This window comes from Ambystoma mexicanum, chromosome 4p (genome assembly GCF_040938575.1).
Source record: "Ambystoma mexicanum isolate Mex_15411 chromosome 4p, UKY_AmexF1_1, whole genome shotgun sequence".
Classification (NCBI taxonomy): domain Eukaryota; kingdom Metazoa; phylum Chordata; class Amphibia; order Caudata; family Ambystomatidae; genus Ambystoma; species Ambystoma mexicanum.
Window position 1 is genome coordinate 470957022 of NC_090927.1, and position 20222 is coordinate 470977243.

Consider the following 20222-nt stretch of genomic DNA (forward strand, 5'->3'; position numbering starts at 1 on the left):
GCAAGCAGTGGCCTCCGTGATTGAACAGGTGAAGGAAACAGAGACTGCATACATATACACAGACAGTTGGGCCACATATCAAGGCCTGACGCATTGGGCACCGGCATGGAGAAGAGATGGTTGGCAGATCAAGAACACGCCGATCTGGGGAGGGCCAGACATCTGGGAAGAGATGTGGTGCAAAGGTGAGAGGTGCAAAATCTGCATTGGGCATGTCGATGCACACATGCCCCGACACCTCACTGGCTGCCCTGTTCAACAATGAAGTGGACCAAATGGCAAAGATTCGCCCAGTGACAACACCGCAAGAAGCTGAGGTGCTGCAAGGGATGGCGGATTGGGCACACCAAACCTCAGGGCATCTAGGGCAAACAGGAACTTACCAATGGGCAAAAAAGAGACAATTGCCCATTACCATGGATCAAGCCAGACAAGCTGCCTCCCAATGTTCCGTGTGCAGTGAAGTGAAGCACTACCCTCTGGAGAGGAAGCCTCAAGGCCCTTTGAGAAGAGGTGAAAGAGCTGCTAGCGTATGGCAAGTTGACTACATTGGCCCTTTACCGCCCGAGAATGGAAAGCATTATGTGTTGACCATGGTAGACACATACTCTGGACTGTTATTAGCTTATCCAGCCGCCCATGCAGATCAACGGGCTACCTTGCAAGGCATGGACTACCTCATCAGACACTATGGCATCCCGGATGAAATCCAATCAGACCAAGGCAGCCATTTTGCTGGACACAATGTGCAAAACTGGTCACTAGAGCAAGGCATAAAGTCGACACTGCACATCAGCCGATACCCAGAATCCTCTGCTCTGGTGGAACGTAGCAATGGGCTGCTCAAGCAAAAAATAAAGAAGCTGACTAAGACTCACACTCTCAAGGGGTGGTCCAAACATCTGGCACATGCACTGTTTGAACTGAACAATCGTCCACTGGGAAATCGCCAGACACCCTTTGTGAGACTGACAAGTGAGAAAGTGGAATCTACAAAGACTCTTGTTGTGTGGAAAACCGACAAAGAAGCTAAGCTGCCTGTGCAAGCCACTGCAGGCAGCATTGGATTTGATTTATCTACCTGTGAAGATGATGTTATACCGGCGGGGCAAACCAAATCCATCTTGCTGGGTATTGGCATCAAATTGCCGGCTGGCACTTATGGACGCATTGCTGCACGATCCAGCCTGGCAAAACAAGGCATTGGCATATTAGGAGGTGTGATTGATCCCGATTATAGAGGGACTGTTTCGATACTTTTACATAATGCTGGTGCATCTGCAGTACCATTAACCAAATATGACCGAATTGCACAATTGATTTGTGAACAAGCAGTTGTCCCCCTAGTAGTAGAAAGCAAGCAATCTCCAGACACTACATTGAGGGGGGAAGGAGGATTCGGTAGCACAGGAAAAAAGGTGTGGGTGCACCATCCTAACAAAAAGCCTGAGGCTGGGGAAGTGCTAAGTCAAGGTGTTGGAAGTACTTATGTTGTACTTTTGCATAATTCTGATGTGCCTGTTTATATTCCCGCTACTAGGCTCACACCACGAACGTAGAGCAGTATGAAGGGGATGGGACTTGCCTTGCTGTGGGTGCTCCTGGCCTGCCAAACCAAAGCTTTCTCTGTAAAGAGTGGGTTATTGCAAGACACTACATGGACTCAGAATCGCATGCACTACACCTGATGCTCCAGTCCTGCGTGATAACTACAACCGCACCGTAACCTGTGAGAAAAGCGTTACAAATGAGTATCCACATGGAACTGCAAGAGTTCTAGATTGGCACATTGTTGGACACCTTTTATCACTAACTCGTATGACTGGCGCCTACGAGATCTTAGGTCCAAAAGTTTCAGTGAATGGATCAAATAATTTGTTTGATGTTTCATGTTTCTTTTGTCCCAAGAACTGCCAAGTGTACTCGCCAAGATTTTCTGGACTATAACTTATCCAAATGCCTTGTATACAATTGTACGTTGAAACAGCCTCTACCAGATGGTAGTATGGTGTTTGTATCAAAAACCAATATTGTACATGGTAGGCATCCCACTTGGAGGATGGTGTTTTTCAAATCACACAAAGTGGAGTTGGTAAACATGCTAGATTTTCCAATAGTAAGACAACATTTAAATTGCAGACATGTGATGCACGCTTCCATTATTTCAGAGGTACACTTAGACATAGACTTGTCACGGGGCAATGTCTCCTTAGTACTACCAAGCTGCTATAAATGGAGTCAATTTCTATGGCCCATCACCAAATTGCGCGTAGCTAGGGGTTTAGATTCATTGATTGCGGGTGCAGCGGGAGTGGGAACGGGGGCTTTAAATGCTTTTGACATAGAAACTGTGCGCAACAATTTAGCCACTATGGGTTCTGATGCCAGCGGCGCTATAAAACTTCTGGCTCAGTGGGGCCCATTGATAAGTCCTACCCTGCGCAACACTGCTACAAGTATTGGCAACCATTGGAAGTGGCAGAATTTCAGCTATGAAGACATTTTCTCTGCCATAGGGCAGATCAACAAAACTGCTAAAGACACACGATGTATTTTATGGCAAACTTTGCTAAATCAGCAGGTGTTGGCTTTCCGCTCCGAATGGGGGCGACTATCTTCAACCCACTGGCACACAGAGCTACAGTTACCAGCAAACATATGGATTAAGCCGCTTGCTTTTGATTGCATGAATAACACCTGCCATGCGTTAATGCAAGTTAGTAGGACCGCTTATGCTCTAGAAATATGGTGCCCTTTTATAGTATTGCCTATGAAAATCAATGGTTCCTGGTGGGTTCCGCAAATACGAGGGGAATGGTTAGACAGCCAAAACTACACCATCCACAGTCACACCTGCATGCCCTGGGATCAGGGGTGGGTGTGTCCCCTAACTGGGAGGGTTCCGGACCCATGAATACATCCCGCAGCAGGGGAGTGCACCTGGATGCAATACCACATAAATGGGACTAACATCTTTCAAATAGATCAGCATACAGCTTGCGTAGTTACTAATCATTCCTTGCTTATTAACAATTATAGGTTATTAGGGAATCCTCAAGTATTTTGCGTAGATCAAGTTGTGACTATCCTAGACATTGTTACTCATACCCTATATTCTTTAACCCAGTGGTCTCACACTACTCTGCATGCTGAGCTCACACATTTGCTTAACTGGACTCTATCCTATGGAGTGATTACTGCCCGGCTTCAAGCTATTAGACAGTTTGCTCAAACTGCTTGGAAAGATTTCCAGACGCTAGCTACCTCAGCTATTTCTGCAGAGTACAAGCTAATAATAGACAGAAACCAATTAATCAAAACTGCTGACCATCTGCAATCTGTTACTACTCACCACTGGTGGGATATATTCACTGGATGGTCTCCCTCCTCCACTAAACTGCTTAATATAATACTGCACCCATTGCTGTGGTTGCTGATTTCCCTAATATTCATACTTATCGTCTTCATTGGGCTCTTGCGCAGAATGTCTTTCCTTTATACTAGAATGACTGCGCTAGAGAAACGCTTAATTGGCCTACAGCACACTGTGCATGCTTCCAGATCATGGAACTGAGTCAGCATTTTCAGGCCTCACTTCGAAAGGGGTGGAATGTCGTGATAAGCTGCTAGGCGCGTGCAGTAACCTGCATTTGCACTAACCCACTGAGCTATCTTGTGTGTACTAGAACCTATTCGAAGCGTGGAGGAAAATGCTGACATCAACCAGGACTCACGAACTGGGTGAGCCTGCATGCTTGCAAGGGGTTAATTGCAAAGGCCTTTTCTGAAGACATAAAACATCTAGCACAAGAGGCTCTGTGCAGCCCTTGGAAGTCAGGCATAGCTTTGCTCGTCTTCGCTCTGCGAGTCAGGTGCACTGATAAGGCAAGAATGCAAAACACAGTGCCCGAAGCCTGGGAGCCAAGGCTGGCTGTTTCCAGTCTTGTAACTTTCCAAGCAAAAAACATGTTTACTGCCAGGAGGGGAGAGCCTAGAAGCTTCTCGAAGAGCTGACACGTAATGATGATTGACGTGCAGCTCCTAATAAGAGAACTATACTTGGACCTGGGACGGGGGACTCATCCTGGACTGTTGGAAAGACGCGCATATCAAGGACAGTGCCTGGACGACCAGCTGTGCGCTATCAGGGCCGAGGCTCCTAACATCACATCCCCGCTCTGGTGTAGGACTGTGGGGGCTTGGCCAGTCCTCCCCTCCTCTGCTGAGGAGTGCCGGGCACCTGTAGCGGCGAGGGTCCTGGGTGTGATCAGATCGTACCTTCATCTACATTTCATTAGGAGCGTAAAACCAAATAATTGCATATTCATCTGTGATTGATAATTGGCATTATATAGCTTGCACTCTCTATTTCCACATTATTATAAATTGCTGCTTAGTTTTCATTAGTCATTGTAGATAATAAATGCAAGCATCATATTCTGTGTGATTGGCTTTTTTCCAGACTGAGTTCATCGTGCTTCTTAAACCTTATTTGTGTGGGAAGGTAATTAGGAGTGATTTACTTTGCACAAAGGGCTGGATCCCAGGGAGGTGCGGGTACTGTTTATCACTACACAAGGTACATTGTTCCGCCAGGCCTCCCGTTTCGCGGGGTACTGCTAAAGGTGTTTTAAATCCTTTACTTACCTCTTGGGCTGGCCTCCCCTATCGGCTAACATTATCTTTTACCTTCTGCACCCTCCTTTTTCAACATTAAACAAAAACTTGACTGCAGCTACTAGAACAGCTACCAACCAAATCTCTGTGGTACAGACTGATACCAAAGGGGATTTATTGCATATACCTGTAGTCATAATCTTCTGTAGTGCTCCCTAAGGGAACTGCATAGGATTCTGCCTAACATGCGTCAGGCCAAAAGAACTTTGAGTGGGGATGGACGGCAGGGGGTGATGAAGAATCCATAGAAGAACAAGTTACTTTCTTACCTGGTAACGTTCTTTCGATGGGATGGTCCGACGACGTATTCCATATCTATGACATGTAATCACCACAGCTGTGCTGCTTCGGAAACTATTTTCGGCGTCTGCGTCGATGCGCCGTCGTCGAGGACCTCCTCCGACGTCATCCGATGTGATAAGTAGGACGCACGACGCCCGTAGCCTCAGTTGTAGTTTTTTCCCCCAGAACGTGTGACATTAGTCAACTGCCAGTCAGACACAAAGCCTTGCGGAACGTAAGCTGCAATCGCAAAAGAAATTCTGCAGCGGGGAAGGCAGGGCGGGAGCGATATGGAATACGTCGTCGGACCATCCCATCGAAAGAACGTTACCAGGTAAGAAAGTAACTTGTTCTTCGAGGGGATTGGGTCCTCCGACGTATTCCATATCTATGACAGACTCCCAAAGCAGTACCAGAGCAAGGAGGAGGGAAAGAATTTAGAATCAAAATTTAGAATAGCCAATCAAATAGCAGAGCAAAGGACCGCCTTGCCAAAGGCCAGATCCTGTCCTCGGATGAAATCGAGGGAATAGTGACGTACAATTGTATGTACTGAAGCCCAGGTGGCTGCATCACAGATGTTGCGAATAGGAACACCCCTCTGCGGGGCAGTAGATGCAGCCATACCCCTGGTAGAATGGGCCTGCAAGCCAGCCGGTGGGTCCTTATCCGCCAAGCGGTAACACTCCGAGAAGGCCAAAATAATCCGCGAGACGAAGTCTGTTTCGTCACAGCTTGCCCCAAACGCTTTCCAGCATAACCAATAAAGAGTTGATCGTCCACTCTGACCCGGGACATGCGTGAAACATAAAAGCTTAAAGCTCTCCTAGGATCAAGCCTATGGAGCCTCTCCTCTTCCTTACCAGGATGCGGAGGAGGATAGAATGCCGGAAGAACAACCTTCTGGGCCAAATGAAATTCCGTCACTACCTTCGGAAGAAAAGAAGGACGAACTCTAAGGACAACCCTGTCCTTGTGAAATACAGTGAAGGGTGGCTTAACTGAAAGTGCCTGTAACTCACTCACTCTGCGAGCGGAAGTAACCGCAACTAAAAACACAGTTTTCAGAGTTAACAGCCTCAAAGGGCAAGAATGTAAAGGCTCAAACGGAGCACCCATAAGAAACTTAAGAACAAGATTTAAATCCCAACCGGGCACCAGGAAAGGTGACGGAGGGAACACATCAGTGAGCCCTTACAGAAACTGTGAAATTAAAAGGGATTTTAAAGAAAGAACACTCTTCAGACGAGCGCTTAAAGATGGACAGCGCCGCCAGGTAACCTTTAATGGTACCCACTTGCAAGCCCCTGTGGGCCAAAGAAAGTAAAAAGGACAGAACCATGGGGATGTCACATGCAAAAGGATCCACATTCTGAACTCTGCACCAGTCGCAGAACTTACGCCAACGGCAACGGTACAGAGACTTTGTTGCTGGCCTTCGGGCCGAAAGCAACACCTCCATCACGTCTTCAGGGAGGTCCCAATCCTTATACCTCAACCTTTCAGAAGCCAAGCGTGAAGGTTGAGGGATCTGACCTCTGGACGGAGAACCTGACCCCCCTCCTGTGAGACCAGATCGTCTCGGTAGGGAAGACGACGTGGAGGGCAGATGGACAAGTCTAGAAGGTCCGGGTACCACGTCCTCCGAGCCCACGCCGGAGCAATGAGGATCATCCGGGAACTGAACTTCCGTAACCTCCGCAGCACTTGCGGGATGACGGGGACTGGAGGAAACGCGTAAAGCAGCGGGAATGACCACTCCACCACGAACGCGTCTCCTAAGGCTCCTTTTGGAGGAAATTCCCGCAAGCAAAACATTTCTCACTTCCGGTTGACACTGGAGGCGAAGAGATCCACTTGAGGGGTACCCCAAAGGGTGAAGATCTCCAGGAGAATCTCCTGAGCCAACTCCCACTCGTGAGAGATCGCGCTCTGCCTGCTCAGAGCGTCCGCCGTCACGTTTTCGTCTCCGGCCAGATGAACTGCCGAGATCGAAACTTCCTGCTGGATGGCCCAGAACTCGAGCTGCATCGCCTCCCTGCACAGAGGAAGTGACCCTGCCCCCCCCTTTTTGTTGAGGTAGTGCATGGCCACTGTGTTGTCCGTCAGGATCAGGACACTCTTTCCTCGCACAGTCGGCAGAAAAGCCTTCAGGGCTAGCCTGACGGCCCTCAGCTCCAACAGATTGATATGGAGTCTGGACTCCGACAGAGACCAACGACCGCTGACGGTCAGCACGTTGGCATGAGCTCCCCATCCCGTGAGGGATGCATCCGTCACGATCATCACCTCCGGCCAGGGAAGCCAAAATGGAGCCCCCTTCATCAAGTTGCCTTCGACGGCCCACCACAGAAGGTCCTGGGCGACCGAGGGCGGCACCTGAACCGGGTCCGACATCCTGCCGGAGGACTGCGACCATTGCGTCTTGAGTGCCCACTGCAAAGATCTCATCCGCAGGCGAGCCTCTGGCACCAGAAGAATGCAGGATGCCATGAGGCCGAGCAACCTCAAGAACTCGAACGCTGGGAGCGTCTGGGCATGCTGAAACTTGTGCACCATATGCTGAATGTGAAGAGCCCTCATCTGGGGAGGAAAACACTGCCCCAGGGAAGTGTCGAGCACTGCTCCGATGTACTGGAGCCGCTGTGTTGGCGTCAACGGGACTTCTTTAAATTGAGGGAGAAGCCCAGCCTGTGAAGGGAGTGGCAGGTGACGGACAGATGATCCAGGACTTGCTCGGGAGAGCTCCCCCTGATCAACCAATCGTCCAGGTAGGGGTAGACGTGAATCCCCCCTTGCCTGAGATGCGCTGCCACCACCACCATGAGCTTGGTGAAAACCCTCGGGGCGGAGGTCAATCCGAACGGCAGGACCCGAAACTGAAAGTGCGAGTCGCCAACCGCGAACCTCAGGTACTTCTTGTGCTTGGGATGGATCGGCACATGGAAGTAAGCATCCTTGAGGTCGAGTGACACCAACCAGTCCTGAAGCTGAAGGGCCTGGAGGACTTGAGAGAGAGTAACCATCTTGAACTTGTCCTTCCTGAGGAGTTTGTTCAAACCGTGCAAGTCCATGATGGGTCTCAATCCCCCGTCTTTCTTCGAAATCAAAAAATAAGGGGAATACCATCCCTTGTTCCTCTCCGCTACAGGCACCAGTTCTATGGCGCCTTTCTCCAGCAGAGCTTGAATTTACTGCGCAAGGAGCGGATCAGGACTCTGCAAAGAGAGGATCCCCGGTGGATTGTCGCGAGGCCTGTGCCGAAAGGGAAGACAGTAGCCGTGGGTTATGATCTCCAGAACCCACACATCTGAAGTAATGGCTTGCCACTCTACAAGATGCTGCGCCAGCCTTCCCCCAACCGGCGAACCATGGGACATGGCCTCATGACTGAGTGGGAGCGGCTGCGGCGTTACCTGAGGGCAAAGAGGCAACTGCCCGAGCGGCCTTGGCACCACGGGTACCCTGTCGTCCACCTCTGGTACCCCTGCGCTGGCCTCTTTGACTGCCAGCTCCTCTCGCTTTACTGAAGGACGAGTAATAGCGAAAGGAACCACCCCTCCACTGCTGTCCCCTAGGACGAAAAGGCAGAGGTTGGCGAACTGCAGCGCCCAACGACTTCGCTGCAGCTTTTGAGGTCTGCAACCTCTCAAGGCTCTCGTCAGCCTTGCTGCCAAAAACGTGTTCACCGTCAAAGGGCATGTTGAGGAGCCGGGACTGCACATCAGGAGCAAACCCCGACTTCCGCAACCACGCAAACCTGCGTATCACGGTGCTCGCCGCCATGGACCTACTGACGCATTCAGCTAAGTCCAAACCCGACTGAACGGACTCACACATGGCATCCTTACCATCCTTACCATCCTGGACCATAGCAAGGAAACCATCCCGTTCGTCCCCTTTGGGAATATGTTCAGCCGCTAACGCAACACAGTTCCACAGTGTGTGTGTGAAACGAGACAAGGCACAAATGGAGTTGGCCGCCTGAAGCGCCATACCACCAGAAGAAAACACTTTCTTCGCCCAGCCATCAAAACGTTTGTCGTCCCTATCAGGAGGGATGGTAGGGTACGACGCCTGCTTTGCCGGGGCCGCCTGCACCACCAAACTCTCCGGAGTGGGGTGCCTGGTCAAGTAGCAGGGGTTGCTACTGGCTGGACGGTATTTTCGCGACAAGGATCTGCCCACCGCCTGGAGACTCTCCGGAGCAGTCCAAGCCGCCGCCACCCTTCTCTGTAAAGCCATATGGAACAGCAGTACTGGGTCAGTTGGGGGAGATCATCCTGCACAAACTCCCCTGGGGGAACAGACCATCCCAAGTAATCAGAAACCCTAGCCATAAGGCGCCGGTACGAGGAATCGGCATGAGAGCCAGGCTCAGGCCTACAAAACTCCACCTCCGGAGAGGTGTCCAGTCCACTGGCATCATGCAGTGACTGCCTCAAATCGTCAAACTGACTATGGCCCGAGACAATTTCATCTGGAACCTGACTAGGAACCAGGCCATCAGAATCCTCATCCGCCTCTGAAATATATTCCAGGTGGCGAAAAGAAGGCACCCGAGAGTGCTTGCTCTTAACCAGAGCCTTCCTAGGGGGTTCCCCCGTGCCACGGGGTACCTCCGACACGAAAGGCGTTGATTGCGTCGAGCGAATCGGCGCCGGCATCGAGAGAACAGGCATCGGCGTCGACGAAATCGCGTCAACGTCAGATGCAGCGCCGCCAGCATCGGCGGCGTCGACACAGCCCTCGAAGCCGGAGCCCCGAGCGTGTCCTTCGACGACCTGAGCGTCGACGGCTTCGACGACTTCCTCGGAGCCGGAGCCTCGAGAAAGCCTATCGACGCACTCGACGCCTCAGACGTCGATGTCTTCCTCGAAGGCCTCACAGGTGCACATGGTCTCGAACGCGTCTAGGACCGGGACCTGGAACGGGTACGTCGAGAACGAGTCTCCTTGTCCGAACGGGACCTCTCCCGTGACTCGTGCCGACCACTCTAAGGAGTGGCGAGACCGACTCCTAGAAGGAGACCCACGAGACTTCCGACGATGACGCGGAGAGTCACCCCTCGAATCATCCGTCGAAAGCCCCGCAGACTTCGACTTCCGGGGCTTGGACACCCGACCTACCGACAACTTCTTACGTTCGCGTAAGGCTTTGGATGTGAGCGACTGGCAGTCGATACAGTCATCCGTGTCGTGGGCCTCCCCGAGGCACCAGAGGCAGGCATCGTGCGAGTCCATCACCGACATCTTGGACCCACACTCCCCGCACTTCTTGAAGCCCGGACGCGGGGTCGAAGACGAAGTAGAAGACATCTTCACACGAAGGATTTTCACAAAACCTAACAGGTTTGAAGAACCTGTCATGATGCCTACCTCCAAGGAGCCAGACAGGGCCCGGCACCCTCAGAGGCAGGCAACATGTATACTAGGGAAGTCCCAGCCACCCCAGCTAGGGGCTCTTTGGACTCAGTCCTGGCGCCGTTGGCGTCAGGCTCATAAGGGATAACAGTCCTGGCACCATCGGCGCCAGGCTCATACAAGATATGGAAGGAATAGTGTTTGGTGCAAACTTACCTGGCAGACCATGCTGCAACTTCCTTACCTGGCAGATCATTCTACAACTTCCAGATGAAAAAGGAACTACTTAACCACACGGGTGTGGCTGGTGGCAGGATACATACCTTCAGTGGAAGGATACATACCTGGGACTACTTGAAAGTCTATTTAAGCCACGCCCAGACAGCAAACCACGCTTTGCGTTGTTCTGCTCATAGCAGCTGGACGCTCACCGTGCCTGCTCCTGCTCCAGCCCTCGACCACGCCTGCCAGCATCCTGGAAACACCTAAGGATAGAAAAGGTAAGAAGAAACGGGTGAAAACAAACCTTACCTGTTAAAGCTGCATTCCGGATTCAGCGCGCCAACGTTCCTGCAAAAAGACATCATTTTAAATACTCACTGCGTCGCATACATCTCGGCGCACTTCTCTTACCTGCACGTGGCGCCTTCGGCTCTGCGACGCCCATCCGGATCTCCTGCAGCATTCCAGCACCTACAGGGAGACGAAGAGAAGAAAGCAAGGTGAGAAGGGGAAAATAAACAAGAAGCACTTACCTGCCAAGCTAATTCTTCTTACCTTCGGGTCGATGCCATTCCTTGGGCTTTTCAGCACCCCGGCCCCTATGGGGAAAAAGCAAACATCACATTAGTGAATGCAAGAACCGTAGCAAACGAACTATTTAAAACTTACCTGCTTACAGGTCGGACTCAGCTTCTGCTTCGTGCCGGCTCCATTTCTTCGGCATTCTCGAACTCCGGCCCCTAAGGAAAAAGAGACAGGAAAAGACAGTAGTGGGCCTACACCAAAACTCACCTGAAATCAGGTTTTCGACGGAAACCGCCCTCAGCCCGGAGTCTTCCATTACCTGCAAAAGAGAAGAGGAACAGTTTAGATTCAAGCTTGCCATAAACATTTACGGTACTTACCGGAACAGACAAGCGAACTCGAACTTACTATCCAGTGACGTAACTGGATCCCAACGCGCCCCTGCATCAGAAGCAGGATGGAGAGCTCGCCTTTTCAATCCCTAAGGTGAGTCTCCACAGGGAACTACAGAAGGGTTGCAAGGAGGGTGAGAAGGGGAATGGGAGATCTACACAAAACCCGCAGAGTATTAACCCTTCCTTTTCGCTCACAGAAGGGTATTCATCCGAGTCAGACAAGCCAGATTTGGGAACCCAGCCCACTCCATCTTCAGGGTGCTGAACATCTCCTTCGAAGAGACCACTGCCGTCCAGACCACGCCCGCGCCTCCGTGGGAACCAGGTGAGCGTTACATAACCGAGAAGAACAGAACTCCAAAGAGTCGAGGCGTTAACTGAGATTCACGAAGCAACACGTTCGCGGAAAAAACGGAACTGAGGCTACGGGCGTCGTGCGTCCTACTTATCACATCGGATGACGTCGGAAGGGGTCCTCGACGACAGCGCATCGACGTCATTGACGCAGGACGCAGAAAAAAGTTTCCGAAGCAGCACAGCTGTGGTGATTACATGTCATAGATATGGAATACGTCGGAGAACCCAATCCCCTCGAAAGATCATTTTGGTGAGTAATTTCTCCTTCAATGGATTGCTTTTCTCCCACAGATTCCTTATCTGATAGACTCCCCAAGCAGTTAAGAGGAAGGAGGTGGCCAGAAAGTGTTTCAGTAGAAGATTTTGCAGCACTGCCCTACCAAAAAGTGTGTTAGCCCCGTGGGCAACATCCAGACAATAGTGTCTAGTAAATGTGTGCAACGATGACAAAGTGGCCACACGACAAATGTCCCTAATGGGGACTCCCCTCTGTAAGGCCATCGAGGCCGATACACCTCTCATCAAGTGTGCGCAGATGCCTGCACATTGGTAGCACTACGCGATGCAAAGGATGATCCACTGCAATAGAGTCTGCTTAATTACAGGCAAACCTTTGCGCGCAACAAAGAATGGGCCACACCAGCTGCTCAGATTTCAGGAACTCGAAAGTCCTGGTGACATAAAAGCTCAAGGCACTTTTGGGGTCTAAACGATGGAACCGCTCCTCCTCCTCAGAGGGATGTGGTGTAGGGTAGAAAACTGATAGGTCTATGGCCTGAGAAAGGTGGAATTCAGATACCACTTTAGGAAGAAAACCATGTCTTACTTTAAGGTAATCCTTTTCGCGAAAGAACCGAAGGAACGGGGGCTTGCAACACAAGGCATGAAGTTCGCTAACTCTACATGGCTGAAGTAATCGCAACCAGAAAGGCTGTCTTCAAGGATAGCAGCCGTAATGAACAGAAATGCATGGGCTCAAACAGAGCTGCCATCAAGAAAGTTCAAACCAGATTCATATCCCACCCTGGGACAACAAAAGGAGTTGGGGGAAACTTATTTACAAGGCCCTTTAGGAATTGGGCCATAACTGGGATTGTGAAGAAGGAACCTTGATCCGGGGACCTTTTAAACACAGACAAGGCTGCCAAATAACCTTTGACTGTGGTGACCTGAAGGCCCGCTGAGGCCAGTGACAGAAGGAACTCCATCACTGCAGTGGTGGGGCAAGAGATGGCATCAATCTCTCGTTCCCTGCACCACGCCTCAAATGTTGTCTACCTACACGCGTACCATGACCTGGTAGACTGTCTGCGTGCAGCCAGGAACACCTCACGTGCTTCCTCAGAGAGGTCCCAGTGCTCATACCTCATCCTCTCAAGAGCCACGCATGTAGGTTGAGGGACTCTGGGTTCAGGTGAAGTACCAGACCAACCAACCAACTGGGCCAGGAGATCTGGGCGCCGAGGCAACCGGTGAGGTGGACAGATGGTCAGATCCAAGAGGTCGGAGTACCGAGTTCTCCACGCCCAGGCCAGGGTGATCAAGATCCTGGTTGCCCGAAACCTCTAACCTCCTGAGAACCCATGGGATGACGGGAACCGGGGGGAAGGCATAGTGGAGATGAAAGGTCCAATCCACCAGAAACTCATCCCCCAAGTCGCCCTTTGCTGGGAATTCCCTCGAGCAAAACGGTCTGCACTTTGTTATACTACGTGGCAAACAGATCCACTGATGGGGTACCCCAGGGAGTGAGAAGACCTCCTTTATGACTTCCTGAAACACCTCCACTCGTGTGAGCCTGTACTCAGCCTGCTCAGAGCATCCACCAAGCCATTCTCTGTCCCCGCTAGATGAGAGATTTGGTTCTCCAGTACCCAGAACCACAGCTGCATCGTCTGTCTGCTGAGGTGGAGAGTGTGCACGCCACCATGCTTGTTCAGGTAGTGCATGGCCACTGTGTTGTCTGTCAAAAATGAGGACATGCTTCCCCCTGAGAGACGGAGCGAAAGCCTTCAGAGCTAACATGATGGCTTGCAACTCCAGCCTGTTGATGTGCCACCTGGCTTCCATCGCCGACAAGGCTGCTCACCTGCAAGTCCTCGTAATGAGTGCCCCAACCCTTCAGAGACACATCCTTGACCACTCAGGCCTGAGGCCACGGAGGCCAGAAGGGCTCCCCCTTCATGAGATTGCTGCTGACGGTCTACCAGGTGAGGTCGTCGACCATGGACCTGGACACCCTTAGGGTATTCGTAAGGGCTCTGAGGTACTGAGACCACTGACTTCTCAGGAGCCACTGAAGAGATCTCATGCGAAACCTGGCCTCTGGCACTAGAAAAATACAGGTGGCCATGAGATCTAAGGAGGAAGCCACTAGTAATGTGGCGTGTTTCCGAAACAATTCCGCCATATGTGTTATGCTGTTGGCTCTCTCCTCGGGATAGAACGCCTTCCCTACCCAAGTGTTTAGAACTGCTCCGATGAACTGGAGCCTTTGGACTGGTGTAACTTGCGACTTCTTCAAATTCAGGGAGAAGCCCAGCTTGTGCAGTTTTAGGCAGGTGTCCTCTAGAAGAGACAAAACCTGTCCCGCTGACTTCCCTCAGTGCTTGTCCCCTATGGGGAACCTCAGGAACTTCCTGTGCTTTTGATGAATCGGCACACACAAATAAGCATGCTGCAGATCTATTGACACCAGCCAGTCCTGAAGTTTGAGAGCGTGGAGAATTTCTCTGTGTCACCATCCTGAATGTGTCCTGCCTCGGGAACTTCAAGGCTGTGAGGTCCAGAATGGGACGCAAACCTCCTCCCTTCTTGGGTACAAGGAAATAATGGGAATACCAACCTGATCCTCTCTGCTCGGGAGGTACCTCTTCCACGGCACCCTTCAACAGGGCTCACAGTTCTTCCTGGAGCTCCTGTCCTGGTTGGGTTGGGGGGGGGTGGCGGTCTATCCGGAGGTTTTCTTAAAAAGGGCAGACAATAACGCCACCAAACGAGCTGTAGAGCCCATGCATCAGAGGTAATCTACTGCCACTGGGGCCAATGCCCTGCCAACCGTCCACCAACCGGTAAGTTGTGGGAGGGGAAAATAAAGCGGCTTAGAGGGAGGAGCCACCCCTGCCGCTGTTTGCTGGCCTCTCTAAGGTCCTCTGCCCATTCCGGAGCACGAGAAATGCCTCTGCCTGGCCTGTGGGAGCTGCGATTTTCTGCTGAAAGGCACATAGCGCATATAGCCTATGCCGCTAGAGGCAAAGCTGATGGCAGGTTTGGCTGGCTGTGCAGATAGATCCAACAAATTTGAGGCTAATTTTGACTCTTTAAACCTTTCCAAAGAGTTGTCAGCCTTCTGGCCGAAAAGGAATTCTCCTTCGAAAGGCATGTCCAGAAGCATATTCTGAACATTTGGAGAGAAGCCAGAAGTTTTAAGATACACTTGACTACTCAAGACTACCTCAACAAGCCTAGACTGAAGTCTGTAACAAGGTGCTATCGGAACATGCTGAGCCACTGGATTAATTGTACATATCTGTTGCTTTCTCCCCCTGTCTCCCATAGGGTATTTGGGTGTCAAGTTCTGATTCTAACTCTGACCGGACTTTTGGTGGTGGAACCAGGGTTAAGGATCCTTCCCTAGGCCTATCCTAGTGTGTTGGATTGAGTAGAGTACTTATCTGAACGTGTATCCAACTTTTGGAACTTGGTATAATCACTACCACAGCTCACTGCATTCTTTGTATATAAAACATACCTTAAGAAGTTATACTTCGGAACTGGTGACTTTAGCACAAGGCTCCAAGCCATTTTAGAGTTGGATTTATAAGATTAAGGGTAGCTGTTCTTGTGTTGATTTCTGCCTATTTATCTTGCCTCAGACTACTCACATGTATTGCACTTGTAAATGATTCATAAGCAATTATATTCTCCTAATGTGAATGTGTATATATGTATTATACGGTTTTGTGTTTCAGTACTTACTTGTGGTTTTTATACACTTAGTGTGTAACTAAAGGTCTAATAAATAACTATTGTATATACTTGAATTACTGGTGTTGCTCTGTGTGAACTCATTGCAGCCCTAGAACACTCTCACACTTTTCCTGAGAGTAAGCCTTGACTGCTCAGCTACCTTACCTTGACTAGGTTTTGGCTAACCTCTCTGTGCCTTCCCTGTTTATCACAAATAGGTGGGATCCCAAAATCCTCCCACCAGGGCCAATTTTGGAACTACATCATAACAAGGGCCATGCTACCAGAAGCAAAAACGTTTTTCTCTAATGCACAGCAATGTGTGTCAAATCTGTCAGGTTGTAGAGATGGGTAGGTACTCGACTTCACCCTGGAAGTGAAAACTTGTACCACCAAATACCCAGTGTTAGGATACTTCGAAAGAAAGTCTGGATGTGTAGATGCATGCCTATATTTCTTGACCAGGCCTTTATGCACATCGGCACATAACATGGGTTTTTCCAGATATCGAATAGTGGGTCCCTTATTGCCATATGGAACGGTAAAACCAGTTCTTTAGGCTGTCCTTTGTCCAGGATATCCGTGAGGTTGTATTCTGCAAATGGTTTTATGGGGCGACCCCAGCCCAAGGCTTATGAAATCTATCTCTTGGGCATCACTTTCCCGTTTGAGGCATTCAGGTTAGCATAAGGGTCGGCTTGCATCAACAACCACTAGAGAGGTGTTCAGCGCATTAGCATGCTTCAAGTCTGCTGCTAGATCCACCAGCATCAACTCCTCCTAAATTAACTCTTCAGGGGTGTAAGAGCTTCAAAAAGGTTCAAAAGCATAAGGGATCTAGTCCCAAAAATCATAGAAGATCGACTGAAACAACTTCAAAATCTGACCTGGATTGCTGAAAGTAGTTATCAATGTGAAATCCATCCTCAATGCCAACGGGTCCTTCAAGTTTAAGACCGATGTGACCTTGAAGAATGAAAGGGGGACGGGGGCAAGGAGGACCTTCAAGGCAGACTTTGTACCCTAGCTTTTAGACGCGCGGGACTGATACCTATCAAAGTCACTGCCGGCTTTTTAAAGACATGGTGGGGTCAGACATTTTCTTTGGTTCCTTAGCCGAAATTGATGGCGCTGCCTTATTGAATATGTCAAGCATCTTGCTCAGGTAGTGCAGAGAGCTGTACAGAGTGTGGGTAGCCAGCATTTGGGCTGGCATATTTTAACAGTAGCGCAGTACTGTGATTTGGTCTGCGCATCGGAATCTGTGTCCTTGGAATTAGTCCTTGGTCAGGTGCTGTTGAAAAAACCATGTTTTTATAGATTTGTGAAATTGCAGAATTGTGGGGCATAAACTCTTCACATTCTTTCTGCCAAAGCTGATTTCATGGGAAACTAACCTGATGTCTGGCAGGCGAGGAGTCCGCCGAAGTTTAATGTCTATGATATATCTTCTTCTTAGCAGAAGAGGAGGATGAATGCTGAGAATCACTTCTAGAATGTGATATTTTTTGTGTTTTTTTGCTCTTTTTGGGCCTCTCTGGGATCTTTTGAACATCTTGCAGCTTCTATCTTCAGAATATTTTCGAAGCAGCAGTACTCTGAGATTGGAAGCCGAGCGTCCGACAGCTAGTTTTGACATTCTCTTAAAGCTTTTGGCGTCATCGATTGGTAGTATCTGCAATCAGTGACTTCATGCTCCGTGACTAGGCACCACAGACAAACAGACAAACACAGTGAGGATCGGTGAAAGACATTTTCGCATTACAATCGCCACATCTTTTGAAACCTAAAGGTTTTTGAGTCTACATTTTGGTGTAAACCTCGAATAATTGAAGGGAATAATTCTGAGGTATAAACAATCCTTCTGAGAAGCATGCGGAGCATGAAGAGAAAAAAAAAAGAACTGCCGTCATAGCATGTGGTGCGAGCTATTAATACGAATGCCAACATCACATTCGGCTTTGAGGAAGGAGTGTGCAGAGGGATCTCAATACCAATATAGCACTGTGCCACATTCTATTAAAAAAGTATCAAGGATTTGTTAAAGCTGGAAGAATATTTCAAAGATGAGGAACCTGTGGGAGGATACAATCCGTTAGCAAATAGATTTAGTAACCAAGGTTGCATATTAAATTGACTTATTTTGTGGAATGGGTTCTTTGGATCACGCTTGCTAAAATAATGAAACTCCCCTAGCAGAAGGCAGGCATAGGGGTACCAGATTATAAAACGTATAGCTCAGAGTTCCAGTGCGCAGTTGACTGGTAATGTGCAACAGGGAGGTTCATGGAATGAGAACTAGTTGATCAGATGTCCAAATGGCGACCGTGGGAGGGTTAGATGCAGGGAGCAGTGACAATGGTGACTAAGTACTCCGACAGATCAGTAATGTTTACCAGACATGGCAGAGGGTGCATAGGAAGATGCAGCCTATGATACCATACCATCTCAACACCACAAACCTAGCGAATTTCGAAATAATGAAGGTGCTTAACACCAGAGTGAGAAGAGAGTGTGGTGAGACAGCATATGAAATTAGGACAAATGTTTCAGAACTGTAGGCTACCTGAATTTGGAACACTTCACTTCAAATATGGAGTGACAAACACTCGATAAGAACAGACTCTCAGATGATCTAGCCTGAGGTGTTGATTAAACCACCGTCTATTACAGGCAATGAATTAACTTAGAGGTGTTTGCAAGAGTGTGTAAAGTATATGTAAGGTTCTGGGTTTGGGAGAACTGGCTGGAAAGAAAACTGGAATTAGGGAATGACATTTCAGGAGGAGATAGGCTAGGGCTTGTGCATTAACCAGGTCTGTATCATCAAATTCAAGGTTCAAACTGATCCATTTCCAGGTACTCCGTAAGCACAATTTGATTCCTCATTAGAGCTGACATTTCTCTCCAGGCCAGTCATTGACCAGTCGTAGATGCAGAGATGACTATCTTAGTTCATTACATTTGGGAGGGACATGTCCACTGGGAATGGCTTGGTGGCAGATGGATGCAGGTTATTTAGGGAAAGTCAGTAAGTGGTCCTGGCTGTTTGGCCCCAATATAAGCGCCCTGGGAATCCTACTCCTTGGAGGAAAACACAGAAGACAAACATGAATTTTGTCTTGCTGGGAATTGTGTTACTTAAGTCACAGTTGGAAAAATGCTGTCTACGTTCACGATTTTTGCCCATGAACTCCTGGCATAGGGAGCAGATCAAATAGATAACAGACGTGAAGAACTTTTTGCAGTAAAGTGGGATGCACGGAAGTGATTGACCAGAGTATGATGAATGGGCACATTTTTTGGATACCAAGGGAGAAAGAAATGAAAATTGAATGAAGGAAGACTCCACAGAGGATTGCTTAACTTTAGGTAGGTGGCAGGAGAGGACACAACTCTGCAGTTGAGATAAGGAGTTTGCCATAATGAGTTTACCTAACGAATATGCAACATCAGAATCAGCAATTTGAAGGGATCTGAATATAAGTTGTCAACCCTTGATTGCTGCTGTTGTGTCCAACTACCTCCTGGATTACCCCAGAACTGAGCGGACCCAAAATGAATTTAAGTACTTAATTGACTCAACCAATTTGCCCCTTTTCTTTGTCCTAGCCAAAGTCGCATGTTAATGGACATTTTTTGTTGACATGAATTAACGTTTTTTATCCTGTCTGAAGAACTTACTTTAGTGGGCTAATGTTTTTTTTCTGATGGATGCCCCCACCCCTCCCTGCACCCTCAAACATTGCTCATCTTCAGATGCATCCTGGCACGCGCAACTGGTATCGGAAGCCACTTTCCCAGCTGGGGACATTGTGTGCGGCCATCGATTGCGCCCACAGTATATATAGAGCACACTCAGTTCCACCCTTCTTTTTCCACCATGCTCAGCAGCTAAGTGGAATGGTTAAATAGAGACTGGAAAAATACGTTTCTCTTCCTAGCCCAGAAAGGGGGCAACATGGCTCCCTGAGGGGATGTTTGGGACGGTTCGGAGGAATCTGTGGGAGGGGCCATCCATCAAAAAGAACATTACCCCAGATTAGTAATGTGTGCTTCCATTGAATAGCGTCCGCCAACATAGTCCTAATCTGTAGAAAGATTCCCAAAGCAGTGCACAGCACACTGGAGGCAGGCACTCGGAGAGGACATCTCTCTTAAATCAAGAAACTTGCCCAGGTAGCTGCCTGGCAAATGTTGATAACTGGTACATCTTTCTGAAGCACCAACGTGACTGCCATGCCTTAGTGGAGTGAGCCTTAAAGGGGAAGTACACTCCAAAATGTTATGATTTGAAAATGTTGCCCATAATAAAAAATACATATATATATATATATATATATATATATATAAACATTTTTTAAAAAAAAGGTTTCTATGGAAAATAAGCTTCAAAATGAGCCTCCAAGTACAGCTTTTCAAGGACTTGGAG

General features: G+C 49.1%; 1 protein-coding gene and 1 long non-coding RNA gene across 4 annotated transcripts in view; one reads left to right on the forward strand and one right to left on the reverse strand.

Annotated features, from left to right (window-relative positions):
* Nucleotides 1–1795, forward strand: part of LOC138453306 (uncharacterized) — a 192673-nt gene extending 190878 nt beyond the window's left edge. Inside the window, exon 3 of the long non-coding RNA XR_011260398.1 lies at nucleotides 1541–1795. This is a non-coding gene — a long non-coding RNA (uncharacterized lncRNA). The remainder of the gene's footprint in view (nucleotides 1–1540) is intronic.
* ASAP2 (ArfGAP with SH3 domain, ankyrin repeat and PH domain 2) overlaps nucleotides 1–20222 on the reverse strand; it is a 2176645-nt gene that overhangs the window by 168705 nt on the left and 1987718 nt on the right. The gene's annotated exons all lie outside the window — the stretch shown is intronic.